At 47.1% G+C, this 21,783-nt stretch overlaps 1 protein-coding gene across 3 annotated transcripts in view; it reads left to right on the forward strand.

Annotated features, from left to right (window-relative positions):
- The window catches only part of LRRCC1 (leucine rich repeat and coiled-coil centrosomal protein 1), a 1,358,299-nt gene that overhangs the window by 1,018,474 nt on the left and 318,042 nt on the right, over window positions 1-21,783 (forward strand). The window lies entirely within an intron of this gene.

A 21,783-nucleotide genomic window follows, 5' to 3' on the forward strand; every position in this document is an offset into this window, starting at 1 on the left:
TGGCTCTCTACCAGTCCGTGACAACCCTCAAGCGTTTTCTCCTGGTGAGTGTAGTTTGGGCTAAATCTTGGAACAGCTGGATTGATGTAGATCGGAAGCTAATAGGTTCCTTCTTACGAGCAGCCCGCATGATGTCCTCTTTCAGTTGAAACAGATGTATACGGGTTAGTACATCGGGAGTTAGATGTTTATTGAGCTGATATGCCGAGTAAATCCTGTGCGTCCGGTCTAGCATGATTTCTTTGTTCTTTCCCGTGTCCAAGATATGTCGAAACAGATCTGTCACATATTGTAGTAGGTCAGACTCCATTATCGACTTCGGGATTCCATGGATCCGAATGTTATTTCGTCTAGATCTGTTTTCGGTATCTTCCTGTTTATTCTGCATCTGCTCCATTTGCTGTTCCAGCTTGTGCACTCTGTTCGCCATTGTCGTGTTCATGGCCTTGTTCCATTACCACTGTTTCAACCTCATCGATCCTTTTTTCGACCGCCAGGGTCCCTTTGTTGAGATCAGAGATGGATTTGGCTAGGTTAATTGCACTGTCTTTAATGTCTTTCTTAAGCTCTTGTAGCATTTCTAGTAGATCCGATTTTCGGATAGGTGGCTCTTCGAGGTTTCCTGACCCCCCCGGGGGAGGGGTATGTACCTGGGCCATTGCTTGCATTTGGTTACGTTTCTGAGTTTCGGCGGTCTGCATCAGGGCCTCGATATCGCCGGAGCACTGGCCTTTTGCTTTCGTTGCTTGTTTTTAAAAAAAAAATTGTTTTTATTAATTTTACAACAAACTAAACATAACTTACACTCCCGATATTTTCAATTACAAGTGTCATAGCATACAATACATGTTTTCTCCTTTTTGTCTTCACCCCCTCCCTTCCCCTTAAACTCGAGCTCTCCCCCCTGTGCCTCTGGCTCCCATTACTCAGGATTAGTTCTCTTCCTGGTTCTCGGGCATGTCGTCATCACTGGGGTCCCCTTGGGTGTGCCCATGCAATGAGGCTATCATTTGTCTCCATTCCATCAGTGGTCCCACTTCACCACCCTCCCCTCTGTTTGCCACCTCATACCATGCCACTGTCTCGGCGTCTGCCCACTTTAGGAGGTCCTTCCACCACATCTCTAGTCTGGGTCTACGGGCGGCCTTCCAGCTCATGGCAATTCTCCTCTTGCCCAGGATGTATGCTAAGTCTTTGAGTTTACATGGGTGTCTCAAGTTATGCGGCCTGGTGATGCCCCCCCAACATGCATGCCCATATGGATTCCACATCTAATTTAATTTCCTTTTCAGATAGCTTATGTTTAATTTCCCCCCAAATCATCGCCACCTCTGGGCACGCCCAGAACATGTAGATCATCCCTGCTCCCTCCTCTCCACATTTGGGGCATTTTTGTGCCTCTGCGTTTCCGAATTTTGCTATCATTTGGGGGGTCCATGTTGGCTCTGTGGGTAACGTATAGTTGGATCTGTTGTAACCTGGCATTTCTGGACACCTTCTTGTGGTGTCTTTGGGCCCTTTCCCATTGCCCATCCTGCACATGGTCTCTCCCGCCTCCTCCTCCGCCCAGTCCCGCTGCAGTTTGAGCGGCTCTTTTCCCACTCTTGACATTGTTAATTCGTATATTCTGGATATTTCATGCCCTCCCTCCGAGATGTCATATATCATTTCAATGGCAGTATCCGGTTGCTCTGCTAGTGCTATTTCGGACCACGTTTCTTTCACCCTTTTGACTATTCTACTATATGTGATATGCTGTCCCGCATGTACCCCGGTTCCGTCCATTATTGTTTGAAAATCCAGAGCCTCCCCCTCTTGCCAGATATCCCCTAGCGTAGCTAGGGTAGCTAGGCCCACTGGCTCCAAATATTTCTGGATCTTTCTTAGTCTTCTGCTCCGCATAGCGCCACGAGTGGCGCCTGCGGGGAGCACGGGGTTCGGGCCTCCTATGGTCTGGCACGCTTTGTGCCAGACCTCCCAGCTCAGTGTGAACAATCTCGGCCTACCCTGCATCTCGGACTTGGGTAGCCATATTAGTTCTCGTAGGAAGTATGGGGCACACTCATCCCTCAGTAGCCTGGATTCTGCTGTCTCGTCTTCCTCCAGCCACCTGGCTACATATTGTAATTGCGCCGCTAGGTGGTATATCTCAAAGTTCGGTAAATGTATCCCCCCCCTCTGTCGTACGCATTGTGTAGTTTCCACAGGGCCACTCTGTTTCTTGTGTTGTGCCACAAGAAACCTCTGCACATGCTGTGTAATTTGGTGAAGAAGCACCTGGGCACCATGTGTGGGATGATTGTGAAAAAATGCAGTAGCCTAGGCAGGACCACCATTTTGAGCAGGGCCGCCCTCCCCACCATGGCCAGGGGGAGCTTTGCCCAAAACTCCATGCTATTCTTGACGCCCTCCACTGCCTTCTCTGTATTGTACTTGTGCTCCTCCGCCACCGTATGGTAAATGTTGATCCCCAGGTATCTAAACTTGTTTGGACATGTTGTTCAATATTTGATGTAAACAAGTGTTCTTGCTTGTCGTCCCAAATTAGATTTACCGAGCCAAGGTTGATGTTGTTTGCCACTGTTGCCCCCTTGACGGTTTTCACCACTGCCCACCACCTGGGGCAGACCTCTGCAGGACCAGGTATAGCTCCTTATCTACGTTGCGGTCGTGCTGCTGTCCGGGGTTTATTCTTCACTTTTGGGTGTAGCCCCGATGGGTCCACCCCATTTCTTCCTTCGCCCCTTCTGGATTATTTGCCTCCAGGTGTTGTGCAATGGGGCAATATGCTCCTTTCCCCTCAGTACAGCTCCTGCCACCCGTTCCTGCTTGTGTATAACTGCTTACAATATGCTTAATTTAATGATCCACATTCTTGCAAGACCCATTACAGAGAGGCGGTGGAGCACTGCAGTTCAGTGGTCGCCCAGATCTTGCCCTTCGCTTGCTGTTGTGTTCCCGGGGACCCTGGTGATGCTCTTTAGACGTCGTGAGGCAACTTGAGTTCAGCTGCAGCAGCCTTCCTCTTGATGCCTGTACAAGCCCACTTCTGTATGCTAATCTGATGCACCGCTAGGAATTCACTCTTCTCTCCCCCTCATTAGCACCTCAAAAGTCAGCAGATATATGCCTCGTGTTGTGCTGATGCTCGGCTGCCACCATGTACTTCAGGCATCGCCCATGCTTTGGTTCCCCGCCGGAGTGTAGGTGCGCGTTGGCCGCTTTGTTTCGTGCCGGTGCCATAGCCCCTTATTGACCGCCCTGTGTTGTACTGGGCGGTTGAGTCCCGTGCCAGGATTACAGGCAGCCCCCAAATGGGTCCTGGGTAACGCAGTCATTGTTCTCCCCTTCACTTTATTTTGCCTCCCCTCCCCGTCGCTCCACACGCTCCCCAGCTAGAGCTGCCCCCCCAGTCCAGACAGGGAGGCAATCTGCGGGATATGGGGGGCGAGAGGAGGCTTCACTCTTTAATGTCCGTATATGTATTAGGCGTTGGCCGGTGCCCCAAGTCCCTCCTGTTGCGGCAGACCACTCGGGCCGCTGAACATCTCGCCAATGTCTGCGCGCCTCTGCCCGCCCCGTGGCTCCGAGAGGGCTGAGATCCATACCGGGTAGGCGGGCAGCCGCTTAGTATATTGCGGCTGCAGCTATTACCCCACCAGCCGTCGTCACCCCCACAGCCTCCTTAACCGCTCCCCGGCTGGGGACACGCCTCTAGATCTGACAGTGAGGGGATGATCTGCAGAGGCACGGGGGGGTGGCGGGGCAGCGCGTTCAGCGTGGCGCCTCCGCCTCAGGTCCAGCACTGGAGTTTTACGTTCCGATCAGGGTAATTCACGGCCGGGCGTCTCCGGCACCCCTGGGAGCTCGCTTGGCTGAGTTCACCTTACATCCAAGTCCTGATCTATGGGCGACAGCCGCGTTCGTAGGTGCCACGGGAGATCTCCAGATCCCGTCCGCCATTTTGTCCGAGAGCGTTGGGTTCTTAACTTCGAATTGCTCTGTCATATGGGCTCCGATGTTCGCCCAAATCACACCATCTGCTCCCACGTTTTTCCGATGCCCGCAGGATTATTTTTTAGGTCGGGTTAGAGTTTTGGGGGGTTTTAGGGGACTCGGGAAGGGACAGGAGTCACAGAGCTCACAGAGGCCGCATCCAATGGCGTCCTCGGCTGGCCACACCCCTTCTTCCCCCACCTTTTTCATATGCTTGTACCACATATTATTCCCCAGATGAGCTGCATTATCAAGATAGGTATTTATTCCCTGGTTATCTTCTTCTGCATCCCTCTTATGTCATCTGACATACCCATAGAGGTTAAAGAAATTATCATCATTTGTGCTCATACTAGGAAAAATCATAGGTGTTGTTTTTTCAATAGGACCATTAGTATAGTAAGGACTTTGAAATGTAAGATACAGAAAGATGGAGAATACACATGCATATGTATATCAGGCATAGAAGTCTGGAGAAACTTTTGGTGTGCCACCCCAATACTTGTTGAACTCATGCTCTCTCTATAATCACATTATCCTCTTCACGATTCATTTTTACTATAGGAGTTCAATTTTACATTTTTAGTTGCACAATCTGCTCAATAATCGCTATGAAGAGCCTCCTTATCGCAGCACCATTTTTGGGGTCATGTAGAAAAGTATGAATACCATCTCTCCTAACAAGGGCAGGGTAGGACTGGAGTATAAACACAAAAATAGCAACTACAAGCCGATGTGTGTCACTGTTGACAGGTATCATATATTATCATTGAAACAGATATTCTCCTAAAAATGAATCTAGGTATTGATCTCTCTTCCAATTTCTAATCAGGAACTGACATTTGGGCATAGTATTAATGCAATTCTTCTTCAAAGAATTACTAAAAAGTATGTTTTCAACCTCTGGAATTCTCTGCAAGTCTGTGCACTTCCTGCTATAAGTGTAAGGAGTGTCCAATGAGTTCCAGTCCAAACGAAATATGTGATGATCACCCGCTGTTTTAATCATCCTTCTTTCTTCTTGGTCATCGATCGAGTCATCGAGTCTGCACACGTGGAAATTCTTTGTCTTGTCTTGCTTCTTGGTCAGCAACGGCTGGAGGGAGGGTCTTGCCTTTGTAGATCTTTACATCTCCTAAATGCAGCCAAGCTTGTCTTCCCGAATCCCTAACTGCAGAAGGGGAGACTTCCTCAAAACTATAGGGACAATTAAACCTAGGCTTGTGCCACTTGCAGGTACAATTCTTGATGAGGATTAAATCACCAACATATAACTTTGGCGTGGCAGTAGTTCTCTTGGGTTGGTTAATAGACTGTCTTCTTCTTTGTTCCTTGACCCCTCCCTCCGTTGCTTGACTTGATCTGCTATCAAAGAAACACTGGCAGTCCTACATGTCAAATAATCGTTCTGTGTTAGGGTTCACCCCAATTCACAGGCATCCCTCAGTCGTGTTCATGTTTGCCTCCCCAATGTGTCAGACCTTCGATTGTGCAAGGGGTTTGGTTTGACTCTCATATGACCACTCTGACACTTCATGCTGGCCTCCCCTAAGGCATCTTGGTATTTGTTGTTTCTCCTGGTTCGGGAAAGCAGCACCAGCCAGAGCCCTTTGGAGGAGCGGCCATGTGGTGCCAGACCACTCTATCTCTGGTGCCAGATTCTCTCAAAAAGGTTTACAGTGGTCTCCCTCTGCCAGGCTCAGACCCTTCTCGCAAAGTTCACAGGGGTCTCCCTCTGCTGGGCTTAGACCCTTCCGACAAAGTTCACAAGGGTCACAATCTTAAAAAGTGTGTTTTTGGACTCCCAGTCCCAGAATGCACCTGTGAGAATTTCGCTCCCACGTCACAGCTCCCCAAAACAGCATTCCATGTCATGGGCGCTATAGGTGCCACAAGGGGGATGTTTCAATGAGGTCAGGGTCTTACCTTCTGCCCCCTCCCCCCCATGGACCCGGGTTCGCTTGTCTGGCCCAAGGGGAGTCCTGCTGTAGGTACCACCAGGCAACCCCATCTGTCCCTGGTCTTGCCTTCTAGAAGTCTGGCTCTCTCCGCCACACTGCAGTCTCCTCTCAATAGCAGGGCCAGTGTTTGGACAGTTTTCTCCTCCATCAGGTCTTCCAGGGCCTCTGTAGCTCACTAGGGCTCTATCCTCTCTGGCACCTTCCAGCATCCGTGACTTGCTCAAAGTGTGCTTTCCTGCTCCGCCTTTTATGCTGCCTGGGAGATACAAGTGGTAGTATTTAAAAAGGGATACCTGACTTAGCCTGGTCGCATTAATGGGACAGTCTGCTGTAGAAAGGGCAGAGTCTGTTTTCTGTGTCTGTGGATCCCGGTTGGTAATCTTCATCCTCCCAAGCCCTCTCCTCCTCGTCTCAGTGACTTTAGAAAAGAACAGAGGGGAGGAACTATGGGGATTGTAGTTTTCACTGGTACGTTTAGGAGAATCCAGAAAATTACTGTTGAGAAAGGGGGTGGTGGTAGTTCTGTTGTCGCTCACAGTGAGTTGTCTGTGAGAAAGTGTCCATGTCGGGAAAGGGGGGGGTTGTGTTCCTTAATATCCTACCGTGCAGGATGGGGGGGGTAAAGGTGTCACGAGGAAGTGGATACCGCGTCTCACCTTCGGTATTCCCCCAGGTGTAACACCAGGATCCCCTACCCAGGTGATCCTCCCTCGCTCGTCTACCCCCAGGGTTGGGATCCGAGAGTGCCAGCCCTTCCCTGGCAACCTGAATAAGGGATTCTTGGGGTCTACTTGGTAGAACACCCTTAGGTTTCTCACAGTAGCCATGTGAATAAAATGCTCACCCCATACATGAAGACTTCCAGATCTACCAGGACTCCTTGTAGAGCCACTTGCCCTGTGAATTCCAGTATAAACTCTCCCATGTTTAAATAGTGTATTCCTGGGTTCAAGCATACTATTCCCCGATCAGTGAATGAAATTATCATGTTAAGATTTGTCATTAGATCTCTTCCCATGATGTTAACTGGCATCTGGCATGAACATAGCAAGGGGACAGACATGTAACATTCCTCTATAGAAACAGGTAATTTTCCAGTAAAAGGAATTAAATTCATAGCTCCAGAGGACCCTTAAGCATTCATGGCAATACCCGAAATTTGATATTTTCCCTCTCTTATACAAGAGCGAGTTGCCTCTGTGCCTACAAAAAAGAAAAGGATTTGCCTCCTATTGTCACATCGACCCTTGCCTCCTCTTGGGGTTCTGGTGTCAAGGATAGTACTGAACACAAGTCACCTTGTGAGCTGTCCTAGTCCGGGTATAAAGTCATCCCTGTGCCTGTAAAAGGGTTTCCTCCTACCACAGGGAGAACCCTATCCTAGGTGTCATTACTTGTCCTGTGTTAGCACTCCGTTGGGTTTGCGTAGGTGTTTGTTGTGACTGCCCATGAGTGGGTGCATTTGTACCGGCCCCTGCTGTTGTGCCTGCTGTTCCTGGGGCACCTCTGCCTGATAGGATGTGTGATCCTGGGCAAAGCCCTCTCGAGTTTGTGATCTGTGTAGCAGTGGATAAGCTGTCCCCCCCTCTTGAAAGTTGGCCATTTTGTGGCGCATTCCCTCTGCTTCTACATACGTGCTCAATGTGCCTTGTCATCCCACAATTCCAACATACTGGGGGTGCCCCTCTGGCAAACCCTCCTTGATTATTCGGACTTCCATTCTGAGCATTTTGAAATCCACCCCGGGCGTTCTGAAATCCGCCTCCTCTTCCACTGAAACCTACACCTCTACCTCCTGGCCAAAACCCATTGTCATGATCTCTGCTTCCAAAAGGTCAGGGTTTTCCCAACTCCCTTGGAAGCAGATCCATAACCCAGGTTCCGAGTGCCAACCAGTCCCAATTGGGACCTTTTGGACCCAGTCCTGGCGCCAGTGGCACCAGGCTCATAAATATGCCCAGTCCCAGCGCTGGAAGCGCCGGGCTCATAATGCTTTGGTGGACTTACCTTCAGCAGACCATCCTGCTTACTTGCCTGCCAGTTGAGCCTCTGATCCTCTTCTGTTTGGAACTACTTTTCCTGTTGGGTGGGGCTGGAGCCACTCCCTAGATTCAGAACACTGGAACTCTTCTGGAAGGCAGGAACTCTTTTCTTACCAGGAACTCTTTTCTTACTTAGGCGTGGCTGTGGAAGGAGACACCTAAGCACTACAGGAGGCTATTTAAACCACACCCGGTGGATGAATCTTGCTTTGCGTTATTCTGCAACCTCTGCAGCAGAACGCTCATCGTGTCTTCTGCATCCGGTCCTGGGCCTAAGGAAAAAGGCTTACCATCCTGAATCCAGTCTTCAGCAACACCTATAAAGACAAGAAAGAACAAGTTAGCATTCCGGCATCTGAAAGGCAAAGGCTTACCTACTCTTCGGCGCTGCATCCCGCATCTGAAAGACAAAACAAGGTGCGTTTAAAGACATTGGGGAACTTTAATACTCACGTGCCATGCCTCCTTTCCACATCTAATCCAGTGGGTATTCCGGCACCCTGCAGCCGCTCCGAACTCGTACCTGCAAAATAAAAAGACAGTTAGAGCGCATAGTGAAGCAGGCAACAAGCGCTTACTTACGTGCTTCCAGGCGCTTCTATTCATCACACGGGCTCCATCTTCAACTCACTTCAGCCCGTCATCCGCCATCGCCGGAACCCTGCAAAACAAGAGACATCATTACTAAAGACTTTAAAGACATTTGAATGACTCGAAACTTACCGTTCGTGCAGTAAACGACGGACAGCAGTCCTCTGAAGTCAAGAGGCCTGCGCTACCTATCCAGTGAAGAAACTGGTTACAGCACCCTGCCCCGAGGCAGATGGAGAGCTCGGCATTCACTTACCTAAGGTGAGAGCGTTAACCTTTGGGGGTCTACAGGAGAGGAGAAGAGGAAAGAGATAGGGACACCCCAATAACCCCAGTTCATTAACCCCATATTTTCTATCTGCAGACATCTTACTCTACACGTCAGGCATACAGTGCACAGAGGTCCAGCCCAAAGAGCCAACCGGGTGCTACACATCACCTTTGAAGATACGGTAGTCGCCCAGTCAAGACCGGCGCCTCTGCGAGAATCAGGTGAGCGTTACAGAACGCAAAGCCTACCGCAAAACTCTCGCCCAGGCGCTATGGAAACCTCGGATACTGACCCCCTAGCCCGGTTACTTGGGGAACTAAGGGCAGAAGTGCATGCAGCTCGTCAGGAAACGAATGCTCTAAGAAGGGAACTAATTATTTCCAAGGAGAGAACAGACAATCTTGCTAGACAAGTGCTACAGTCACAAGCCGGACAGACCCCGTTACCCGCATCAGGGGCAAATCTTCCTTCAACATCCTCTATGAATCCAGTGCAGATCAACCTACCTGGGAATGTACCTCTGGCTCCGCCCGAACTATTTTCTGGTGACCCAAAGAGGTTTGCAGTATTTATCAATCAGTGCCGGTTGCACTTCTTATGCCGGCCAGCAGCCTTTCCAACGGATCAAGCAAAAGTAGCTTTTGTACTTTCGTACCTTAGTGGCAATGCGGCAGACTGGTCGATCCCTCTAGTTAATCAAGATGATCCGGTTCTCCATGATTTTCAAGCCTTTCAGCTTAGTATGGAAAAACTGTTCGCAAGACATTCACAGGGGCAGGCCTTGGACAATGAGCTTCTTTCATTGCGACAGGGTAATCAAGACCTTTTGGCTTATATTGCATCTTTCAATAGGCTAATAGTGGAAACTCAATGGCCTGAGGACAAAAGGATTACGCTGTTTTATAGAGGTCTACGTGGAGAGCTCAAAGACGTTTTAGCCCAAGTAGTGAATCCCCCACAAGACTGTTCGGATTATATAGACTTGGTCGTTCAAATAGATCACAGGCTGCAGAACAGGAAGGCCGATCGTTCCAAGTTTGATGCTCGAGTATTTTCCAAACCGCCAACTCCTTCCAAAGGAGTAGACTCCGGGGAACCCATGCAAATAGGGGGTCTGAAAGGTCCCCTAACACAAAGGGAGCGGGAAAGGAGGAAACAGTTGCAATTATGCCTATATTGCGGAAACTCCGGGCACTTTCTTCGAGACTGTCCGGTGAAACCTGCCAAGAAGGCAGTAGGAGCTGCAGTTACCAAAGTTACAAACTCTGAGCAGGGAAACGACCTCGCCCGACAAGAAAAGAGGTCCTCTTGCCGAGCGTGAAAACCAGTTCCGTGACCTCGCATTTCGTGATACCTATGGTCCTCATTAGCCCTGATAATCCGGATCGATTACATGCAATTGAAGCTTACGTCGACAGCGGTGCCATCGGCAATTATGTGGATCATGAAATGGTTTTGAGGATGAATCTAACTCTTTGTCCCAAGGCTGTAAAGGACGTCATTACTACGGTGGATGGTACGGAGATAGCCTCCGGGCCAGTAACGCATACCACTCAAGAGGTGACGCTAGTAAGTCAAGATGGACACCATGAGAAGATCGTGTTCGATGTGATCAAGGCCCCTCAGTTTCAGATTATTCTAGGAATACCTTGGTTAGAGAAACACAATCCTCTGATCGATTGGCGAGCAAGAACGGTCCAGTTTCCAGAATGTGTCTCTACTTGTCACCCTCCACCTGGTGTTGCACTGGCCGCAATTTCTTCAGAGACTCCCCAGTTACCTCCCGAATACCTAGAATACCAAGATGTTTTCCAAAAGGATCAGGCTAACTCTCTACCTCCTCATAGGTCTTATGACTGCCAGATAGACCTGATACCTGGATCTACTCCTCCTTGTAGTAGAATTTATGCCCTCACCGAGCCTGAGAACCTTCACCTTCGACAATACCTGGATCAATACCTGGCAAATGGGTTTATTCGTCCTTCCAAGTCCCCTGCTTCTTCAGCTTTGTTCTTCGTTCCAAAAAAGGAAGGAGACCTTAGAACTTGTATCGATTATCGCTCCCTGAACCAGATCACCGTTAAGAATAGATATCCGTTACCTTTGATCCCTGAACTCCTGGACCAAGTCAGAAAAGCATGCATATATACAAAGCTGGATCTTAGAGGAGCTTACCACTTGGTACGAGTAAAAGAGGGCGATGAATGGAAGACGGCCTTCCGCACCAAGTATGGGCTATTTGAATATCAGGTCATGCCCTTCGGACTTTGCAATGCCCCGGCCGCCTTTCAATATTTTATGAACGATGTCCTCAGAGAGCTCATAGATGTATGTGTTGTTGTTTACATTGACGACATCCTCGTTTATTCTTCATCGGAATCTGAACATCGGAAACACGTGAAAATGGTCCTCGAAAGATTGCGTCAACACAAACTTTTCGCTAAGTTGGAAAAATGTGTTTTCAACGTGACTGAAGTTGAATTCTTGGGATTCATATTATCACCTGGCGGAGTGCGTATGGATTCAAAGAAGGTCGATGCAGTTCTCAAATGGCCATCACCATCCTCCGTAAAAGGTGTGCAAAGCATGTTAGGCTTCGCTAACTTTTACCGCAGGTTTATCCCCGAATTCTCTCGAATAGTCCAGCCCATCACTGCCTTGTTAAAGAAAAACAAACGTTTTGAATGGTCTACCGAGGCGGAACAAGCTTTCCAGGATTTGAAGACTAAATTTATCTCTGCACCAATCTTAAAACACCCTCGCCCCGAACTCCCCTACATCGTGGAAAGTGATGCTTCAAGCCTTGCCATGGGGGCAGTTCTATCACAAAAGGACCCGGTAACCAATCAGTTGCATCCCGTGGCATTTTGGTCCCGCAAATTCTCGCCTCCTGAAATCAATTACACGATTACTGACAAGGAACTTCTGGCTATCAAGTCTGCCTTTAAGGCTTGGCGGCATTATCTGCTGGGGGCCCGACACACCGTTACTGTGATTACGGATCACCGAAACCTGCAATATTTGAAGACCGCAAAAGCCCAATCCTCTAGACAACTCCGTTGGGCATTATTCTTTGCCGAGTTTGATTTCATAATTACCTATCGACCTGGTACAAAGAACGGTAAAGCCGATGCCCTTTCTCGGATGGGAGTGGAAGAACACTTGGTCAACCCTAAACCTGTACCAATCATTCCCGAACAAAGAATTCTGGGTGTAATCGCCACAGAATCCATAGAAGAAGTTAAGGATAAAGCCAGGCAACTTGTAACTCCAGCAGACATACAGAATTGGCATCTGCAGGGAAAGGACTTTGCAGTAAAGGACAACTTATTGTATTTCCAAGAACGATTATACCTACCCAGCACAGATTTACAGAAAAAAGTAATCTCTTGTTATCACGACTCTTTAATGGAAGGTCATCCCGGTATAGCCAAGACCTCAGAAAAGATCAAGCGCTACTTCTGGTGGCCGTCTTGGAAAAAAGATATCAGAGACTTTATAATGTCCTGTAGAGTATGCGCTCAAAACAAGAGTCAAAAGGAAAGACCAGCAGGCCTCTTACGCCCTATTGACATCCCACCTCGCCCTTGGCATACGCTTTCTATGGACTTCATCACCGATCTACCTCCATGCTCCGGATACAATACGATTCTCGTAATCGTGGACTTATTCTCCAAGATGGCGCATTTCATTCCGCTCAAAGGCTTGCCAACAGCAGCAACTCTGGCCCGGGAATTTCTCGAAAACATCGTCCGACTGCACGGTTTTCCTTCGGTTCTAATTTCGGATCGAGGTAGTCAATTTATTTCTCATTTTTGGCGAAGTTGCTGTCGGTCGGCTCAAATTGATGTGAGACTATCGACCAGTCACCACCCTCAGACCGACGGACAAACCGAGAGGACCAATCAAACTCTGGAACAGTATTTACGCTGCATGCTGCAACAAACTGAAAAAACTTGGAAAGATATCCTTTGGATAGCCGAGTATGCCTACAATAACTCTGTCCATTCGGGAACTGGGAAAGCCCCGTTTTTTCTTTTGTACGGCAGTCACCCTCGAACCTCGGAGTTGGATCCCCTCCAAGATCTTGAAACACCAGCAGTAGACTACCTGCATTCTACAATCACCCAAGCCTTTAAGGAAGCTGTTTCTCACCTTCAAAGGGCTAAAGAACAATACAAGAAAGGAGCAGATCAACATCGGAAGGAAGCCCCTCACTATCAAGTAGGGGATCAAGTCTGGTTATCCACCAAATATCTATCTCTAAAAGGGCCACGCACATTCAACCCAAGATACCTTGGTCCCTATTCCATCACTACCATAGTAAACCCAGTAGCGGTCAAGTTGGACTTGCCCCCGCACATGAAGATACATCCGGTCTTCCACGTCTCTCTATTAAAACCCGTGCAACCTCAAACCCGACTAACCAAATCTCCAAAACCTATCCTAGTGAATGGAGAACTCGAGTTTGAAGTCAAAAGCATTCTGGACTCCAAGATCTCCAAATCTAAACTATTCTACCTAATTGACTGGAAAGGCTACGGCCCCCAAGAGAGATCCTGGGAACCTGCTGAATATGTCCACGCTCCTCGCCTAATCAAAAGATTTCACCGAACATTTCCTGACAAGCCAAAACCCCCGGAGAAGCCCGGTTTGGGAGGGGCCTTGAGGGGGGGTACTGTCATGATCTCTGCTTCCAAAAGGTCAGGGTTTTCCCAACTCCCTTGGAAGCAGATCCATAACCCAGGTTCCGAGTGCCAACCAGTCCCAATTGGGACCTTTTGGACCCAGTCCTGGCGCCAGTGGCACCAGGCTCATAAATATGCCCAGTCCCAGCGCTGGAAGCGCCGGGCTCATAATGCTTTGGTGGACTTACCTTCAGCAGACCATGCTGCTTACTTGCCTGCCAGTTGAGCCTCTGATCCTCTTCTGTTTGGAACTACTTTTCCTGTTGGGTGGGGCTGGAGCCACTCCCTAGATTCAGAACACTGGAACTCTTCTGGAAGGCAGGAACTCTTTTCTTACCAGGAACTCTTTTCTTACTTAGGCGTGGCTGTGGAAGGAGACACCTAAGCACTACAGGAGGCTATTTAAACCACACCCGGTGGATGAATCTTGCTTTGCGTTATTCTGCAACCTCTGCAGCAGAACGCTCATCGTGTCTTCTGCATCCGGTCCTGGGCCTAAGGAAAAAGGCTTACCATCCTGAATCCAGTCTTCAGCAACACCTATAAAGACAAGAAAGAACAAGTTAGCATTCCGGCATCTGAAAGGCAAAGGCTTACCTACTCTTCGGCGCTGCATCCCGCATCTGAAAGACAAAACAAGGCGCGTTTAAAGACATTGGGGAACTTTAATACTCACGTGCCATGCCTCCTTTCCACATCTAATCCAGTGGGTATTCCGGCACCCTGCAGCCGCTCCGAACTCGTACCTGCAAAATAAAAAGACAGTTAGAGCGCATAGTGAAGCAGGCAACAAGCGCTTACTTACGTGCTTCCAGGCGCTTCTATTCATCACACAGGCTCCATCTTCAACTCACTTCAGCCCGTCATCCGCCATCGCCGGAACCCTGCAAAACAAGAGACATCATTACTAAAGACTTTAAAGACATTTGAATGACTCGAAACTTACCGTTCGTGCAGTAAACGACGGACAGCAGTCCTCTGAAGTCAAGAGGCCTGCGCTACCTATCCAGTGAAGAAACTGGTTACAGCACCCTGCCCCGAGGCAGATGGAGAGCTCGGCATTCACTTACCTAAGGTGAGAGCGTTAACCTTTGGGGGTCTACAGGAGAGGAGAAGAGGAAAGAGATAGGGACACCCCAATAACCCCAGTTCATTAACCCCATATTTTCTATCTGCAGACATCTTACTCTACACGTCAGGCATACAGTGCACAGAGGTCCAGCCCAAAGAGCCAACCGGGTGCTACACATCACCTTTGAAGATACGGTAGTCGCCCAGTCAAGACCGGCGCCTCTGCGAGAATCAGGTGAGCGTTACACCCATTCCCTCTTTGATCCATTGGGCGTGCATTATTCACTTGTGACGTACCCATTATTTCTTGTGTTTCCACTCCTTCACCACTTGTCAATACTGCCCCTTCTATAGCAAACATTGAGAATTTCTTCTGAACTAACTTGGCTTCCTCAATCTTTCGGTTCTCATCTTTCTTTGTGTTCTTCTCTTTTAATAACCGACAATGATGCACAATAGTTAATTGTATCTCAGCCCATGGTTTCACTTCCAACCCTACTTGTTTATTCACTTGTCTCTGTACCGGTTTTGTCAAACTCTAACATAAAATATGATAAAATAGTGCCGCTGTTTTTTCCCCAAGGTTCACGCGTTTCAAGTTGCCATTTCCCCAGAATATCCTGAATGTAAGCAATAGGGTCTTCATCTTCCTTCATTTTACATGTCATAATTGCACCCATATCTGATACATCAGGATACTGTTCCCTCAGAGCCCTCCAAACATCTGCCCTGGAATTATGAAATGGCACTCCATCATGCGCGGAGTTATTTTTTTTCTGTCACACCTGCATATCCAGCTTGTCTCCAAATGTCCTCTCTCTCCCAAGATTTGCTGCCGGTAGGCCTTTTATGTCTCCTATGGGCAGTGTGTTTACTCCAGTCATTTTCTCTAATTCGTATATCCATTTCCCAGCCCCCGAAGTCAAACTATGGAGCTTGCACTTTAAATTAACCTTATCCATCTGAGGCCATGGAATATATTGCGGTCTTGCTTCCCTTCTCTAGCAAGGGGAACTGTGAGAACCCCATCCCATAGTCGGATCCCACTATTCGTTAACCTAATGCAGAGGTGATCGTTCTTATTTGTCTCCGTGCTAGTAACAAACTCAACCTATTCACATAAGGGGGAGATTTTCCTCTTTCACTACATATCTTCAGGAAAGCTCCGTATACGGTATTGGATCTGGTGTTCTTTACTTAGGGTGTTCCAGATCTGACCATTTTACCATTTACCTCTTTATCCATCTGTTTACTCTCCAGGGGAACGCATGCACTCTCTCCTTCTGCCTCACAACCTGACTTTCGAGGGGATTGGGTCCTCCGACGTATTCCATATCTATGACAGGTAATCACCACAGCTGTGCTGCTTCGGAAACTTTTTTCTGCGTCGAGGACCTCCTCCGACGTCATCCGATGTGATAAGTAGGACGCACGACACCCGTAGCCTCAGTTCTGTAACTAGTGTGACTAGCATCCTCCTCTTCCCGGTATAAATTTAATCTGCTCAAAGACAGTGCTCGGCGTTCATCACTAAACATGTTTTCCTCCTCATTTCGTGGTTGAGGTACTGGGGATCGGCTACCGCTCCCTTGAGTTCCATACTCGCTATCCTGTCTTATTTGCTGATATATTTTATTGATCCTTTCTCCCAATATTTTCTGCATCATATCTTTCCTCTTCTATTCATACTCTAGGTGTTTCTGGCGCTACTTCTTTTATTGGGGGATATCTCTTATTTTATCCCATCGTATTTCCTCACTCAACCTAATTCATTCTTTAAGAATGAGACTGGCATCCAGACTTCACTGCCTTCTATTCTGTTTTATGTCTTTGTCGACTTCCCTTCAGTTTCTTGCATGCCTTCTTGCCCTTTCTTTTGCCTTCTTTCTTCCTGTCTCACTTCCTGTCTTTGTTCTTCTTCTCTCCTTCTCTAATCTTTTGTCCATCACTTTTTGTGCCTCTTCTTCCTCTTTCTTTCTCTCTTTTCGCTTTCTTCCTACTGTCATACTTCCTTTGTTCCTCTGCCCGCTTTTCGTCTTTCTGTTGATCCTGTCTATATATCTGTTCCTGTCGATCCCTGCTTTTTCTTCCTTGCTCATCCTCCCTCAGTCTCTTTTCTCGTTCCTTGTCCTTCTTTTCTTGCTTGTCTTTGTCTTCTCTCTGCCTAACCTCCTCAAAGCTTTTCCCATCTAACTTGAGTAGTATCTGTCCTCCCATCCATTTGTTCTGTGTGAGCATGACCTCATCAGCCCCATCTTTTTCTCCTTTCCATCTTTTTTTATTTCTTGGTCTGCCTGTCGATATATTCATTCTCTCGCCTCTTTCTTCCTTATCTTGTACGGACTTACAGGCATCTCCCTTCTCTTCTGGACTGTTATCACTACTGTAAGCGGGGGGCTCATATGTTGGGATACTATACCTCGCTGCTGCTTTTAATTCCTTTTAAACGATAAACTCCTATCGCTTCTATATTTGCGTTCTTAATCTCGGACAACGTAAGAGGAGCTGAGGGCTCAATGCTCTCCCCTTTAAGCTGATTAAGCATCCACTCCTCTGGTGGTGGGTCCTCCTTCTGTTCTTGGTAAATTTTACAAAGTTCTAAAACTACTAATCTTTTCTCAGATATTTTCTCTGTGTACGCAGCGTGCACATATGTGGTCATAGGTTGTAATACTGCATTTGACAATGATCCCTCCTGTCGCCATGGCATGAACATTTTATCAACTGTGCCCTTTACCCATTCTGCACTGTACTGTTTGAGTTTGGGCGCATGTCGTGGTAATGTTTTGCAGAGGTGCATTATAGGGTTGTCCTCCATAATGGCAAGTCGCAATTGACTGTCAATACTTACCAGACAGTTAATAAAATTTCTATATCATGGCTAATCGGGTGCCACTTTTAATCTCAAAACGACAAATATGAGTGCGCACCATCAATCGTCTCTCAATCCTCTTTTGTTTCAACCACCTATCTGTCTTCTGATTGGCACCAATCATTTATTACACCTTAACTGCAAACGTTACTTTCCAACCTTCACAGTTTATTACTTTTCAAAACTTCACACAACAAATAATACTCAAAATAATAACATACTACACATTAATAACCCCCTTGATCGCCTTCCCTTCTTTTATAACCATTTATTATAAGAGGTATACTTCCCACGCCTCCCCTTATATTAACCTATACAGGGTTTAAGACGTCACCTTTCACAGTCCTGACTGTGCGTATTCTCTCTTAATTTTCTCTCTTCTATCTCCCTTGAAATAGGATTACTTGGGCATTCCTTTATTTCCCCAAAATTTCCTGTTACTCAAAAATGTCAGAATCCCACCCCTTTATAGTTCCATTTCCCTTAATCTACATACATCCGTTAATCAACTCGAGGCCTTTGGTATCGGCTCCTCCTCCAATCCGACCACTGCGCCTTCCGTCCACGGAGCACCTGTGGAAACCAAGCAGGGATTTCTTCAAAGGGGGACCTGCCCACCGTCTCGATTCTTCTTGCAAGTTTATTTCTATCGGCTGCTCACCACAGGAAACGCCTTGATCTTCCAGCTAATGACGGAGGATGCCCAATTGTCAAACTCTGGAGCCAACCTGGTTTGGTTCGAAACCACCCGCACTGCTATCATGTAAGGTTATGGCCCTTTGGAACGTGCATATAGTAATGGAGTCCAAATAACCGGACCAACTCAAGAAGATGGCAAAGTACTGTTTTATTAACAAGTGTCTAAAAACCGGGAGGTTACAAAGAACAAAAACGGATGGACGTCAGTCTTAATGATCTCCACAAAAAAATATCATTCTTGTACTTAATAATGCGTCATATTATGTGGCAATAGTAAAACCTAACAAGGGTTGGGACTGGTTAAGGAAAACATCTAGATATATACTTATATAGGAGCTAGGATTGTTACTTGCTGTCCGATATCAGGTGGACAATTTATGACTACCTCTTAAAACATGTAATTTCAGAAACATTAGATACAGTTTGTCATTGGTTTTACAAGCTATAAGGTCATTATGGACTAATACAATTTTTTGGCACGCCTGTGCCATGTCTGGACCATTCAGTTCATTTCACAGCACGTAAGCCCAGACCCAGGTGCAGGCAGATAGGACATGAAGCTACCCCACCACCCAATTAGCCTTGTATCTCATCACCCAGGCCTTCGGCCATGAAATTGTCTTTGTACTTGGCCTTGCAGAGTATTCTCGTCTTTGGGAATGCACAGGAGTGAGGGCACTCGCTGTCATGCTTGGAACTCCAAGCTCAAGCTCTGTTTCCATCCCCAGGGACCACAATCTGGTCCATTTTGCAGCTTTTAAATGCTCTATATGAATTAAAACTTTGCATCCTTTGTGTTCTTTCTTGCACCTTAACTTGAGAAGATTCCTCTGCGCACTCCTTTTTCAGAGTAGATGGCTGACCTCAATTTCTAGGACCTTCACTTCAGGTCAGGCAGCCTCACAACGCAGTTCCATGAGCCTATTTTTCTGCTGCAACACAGTTTTCCACTCTCCCTTCGTGGTTGCTGGCTTACTTAATTCATGATACCAATATGGAGTTTCTGTATAATGGCAGCTTTGCCTGCATTCTATTCACTTTTCCTAGCTAGCTTCTATGATGACTTGATCTACCTTGCATTTCATTGTCTGTACATTCATTGAACTTCTGTTTTCTGCAGCACTTTGTGCACGTGTAATCTTTGTCTTTTACACTTGAGAGTTCACTTGGTTCTTTACTTCGTCAGTAGTTTCTTCAGGATCCATACATTCTCTTCAGTCAATATCTCGAAACGTCATGCACACTTCCTTATGATGTCATCAGTCCTTTGCTTAGCTCTTTCTCATATTCCTTCAGGGAGATCCTCCTGCAGGTTGTTGTCACTTCGAGGATACATTCGATAGGGTTGTCTCGATGTGTATCTCCTTCCAAAGACTTATTGCAGTATTGGTACAATAGCTGGTGTCAGGCAAGGCATGGTTTCATGTCTCCAACACAGGGGAGGTAGGTAGTCGGGATGTCCTGCAGATGTATACAGCTGCTCCACTCCAAATCTCTAGGCTCCCACAGAATGGCTATGAAGGAGTTGAATGAAGCTGATGGACAAGATTACCAGTTGGTAAAAACTGCTCTCATAGCCAGGTTTGTGAAGACCCCTTCCCAACACCTAAAAAGGTTTATGGACCACAAGAAGGGAGATGGTAACTTGTGATCCACCTGGATGTGTGGAAGTCTCAAAAATGAAAATTAGTGGATTAAGAGCTACAAGGTGAGCACCTATGTAGGTTTGAGATGTCTCTTCATGCTAGAAACTATTTTTGATGGCTTTTTCTGAGAGCTGAGACAGCACCTTACTGACTGTATGGAACTGGACCTCCAAGAAGAAGAAGCTGCTGACTTGTGGGATGCCAACAGGTCTACTCACAAGGATTCTGGGGCTCCTCACAAGAAAGAGGATGGGAAGAAGCATAAAAAGGATGAGAAGGATCATTCCAAAAATCCCCACCTAAAGAGGGCCACAAACATAACATGGGTAAATATCCCCCTAAACAACCTTGTAGGGCTAGTGAAACTGCTGGGCCCAAACCAGAGGAAGGTTACCAGAAACTCACATTCCAAAAGGCATTTGGGAAATATGTGGTTTATGGGTCTGGTGACCATGTGAAAGGATATCCCAGATGTAAGGTTAAACATTCAGGGATCCCATCTGTCAGCTTAGCATTCACACATGATGTGGATATACCAATGACTGATGCAAGCTTTCACAATCCAGCTAAAGAACCCATTGGTGTTCAAGGTAGAGTTTCTTTACTATCTCTGTGACTGTGAGAACAACAGAACATTGAAGTCTATAATTCCATTCCTGATAATACTAGAGAGTATTGTAAAGACAGTGTACTTTAATGGTCATGACAAACTTGCCATTAGCAGACACTGGGGCCAATGTAACTGTGGTAGATGAAGGTTTCTTTCAATCTGAAGAAGTTGCTAAGACTCCCAAAAGGCTTACCAAGTTAGCAGGAAGCCCAGTCCAAATGTGTCCGATACTGCTAGCTATCATTAAATGTATTGACTTGACAGGTAAAATCACTGTGAGTGTCCAGTCTGAAGTGCCAGGTTGGGTACTCGTGGGCAATGACTTGAAGGCCCTCATTGTAGTTTCCAGCACCCCACCTCTGTTTAGGAATAGAAGGGAGTTGACAAGGAAGGCAAGGGAGGCAACTATAAGAGACCTTCCAACTGAGACCAAGGGGCCCAAGGAGGCCCCTAGGGTCTTTCATAGCAACCGCCTGAAGCTTATGTTTCCCGACCAGATATAGGAGCTTTGTTCTTAACTTCTGATCAAGAGGGAGAGGAGAATGAGCCTCTGGAGAGTGAGCCTCTCCCAGATCTTCTCAGGGGACACCCTTCAGATGGGTCTATTGAAGGGGTTAAACTCTCTTCTAATCTGACTGTGCAGCAACAAAAGGAGTCAAAGCTCTTTTAAATCAGTGTGCCCCTCTGTTCTCACTTACACCGGGCTTGACCGCTTGGGCCAACATGATATTGACACTTGTGATAGTTTCCCTGTTAGGAGCAGGGGCTACAGAATGTCAGATAATTTGAGAAACCACATTAAAGAGGATGTCATCAAGATGCTTGAACTTGGAGTGATTGAACATTCCACAAGTTCATGGGTAGCACAGTTGTTGATGCCATAAGCAGGAAATAAAGAACATAGATTCTGTGTACTATAGGGCTTTAAATTCAGTGACGACTGATGCCCATCCCTTGCCAAGGACAGATGAACAGGTGGATAAACTGGGCCCGGCAAAATTCCTCAGTCCTTTTTACCTGACAAGTGGTTATTGGCAGATTGGCATGACTGACCATGCCAATGAGAAGACAGCATTCTCAACCCCAGAAGGCGTGTACCAGTTTAAAGTCCTGCCCTTTGTATTTAATAATGCATCTGTCACCTTCCAGAGAATGCTTAATCATGTTCTGAATGGGTTAGAGAACGTCTGCATGGCATACTTGGATACCATTGTAGTGTGCATCCATACCTGGGAAGAACATATTATCCACCTGGGACATGTGTTGTAGGCCCTTCAGCAGACCAATCTGACCATCAAAGCAAGTGAGCGCCAAGTTGGTCAGCTTAATGTGGTCT

This window comes from Ambystoma mexicanum, chromosome 5q (assembly GCF_040938575.1).
Source record: "Ambystoma mexicanum isolate Mex_15411 chromosome 5q, UKY_AmexF1_1, whole genome shotgun sequence".
Lineage (NCBI taxonomy): Eukaryota > Metazoa > Chordata > Amphibia > Caudata > Ambystomatidae > Ambystoma > Ambystoma mexicanum.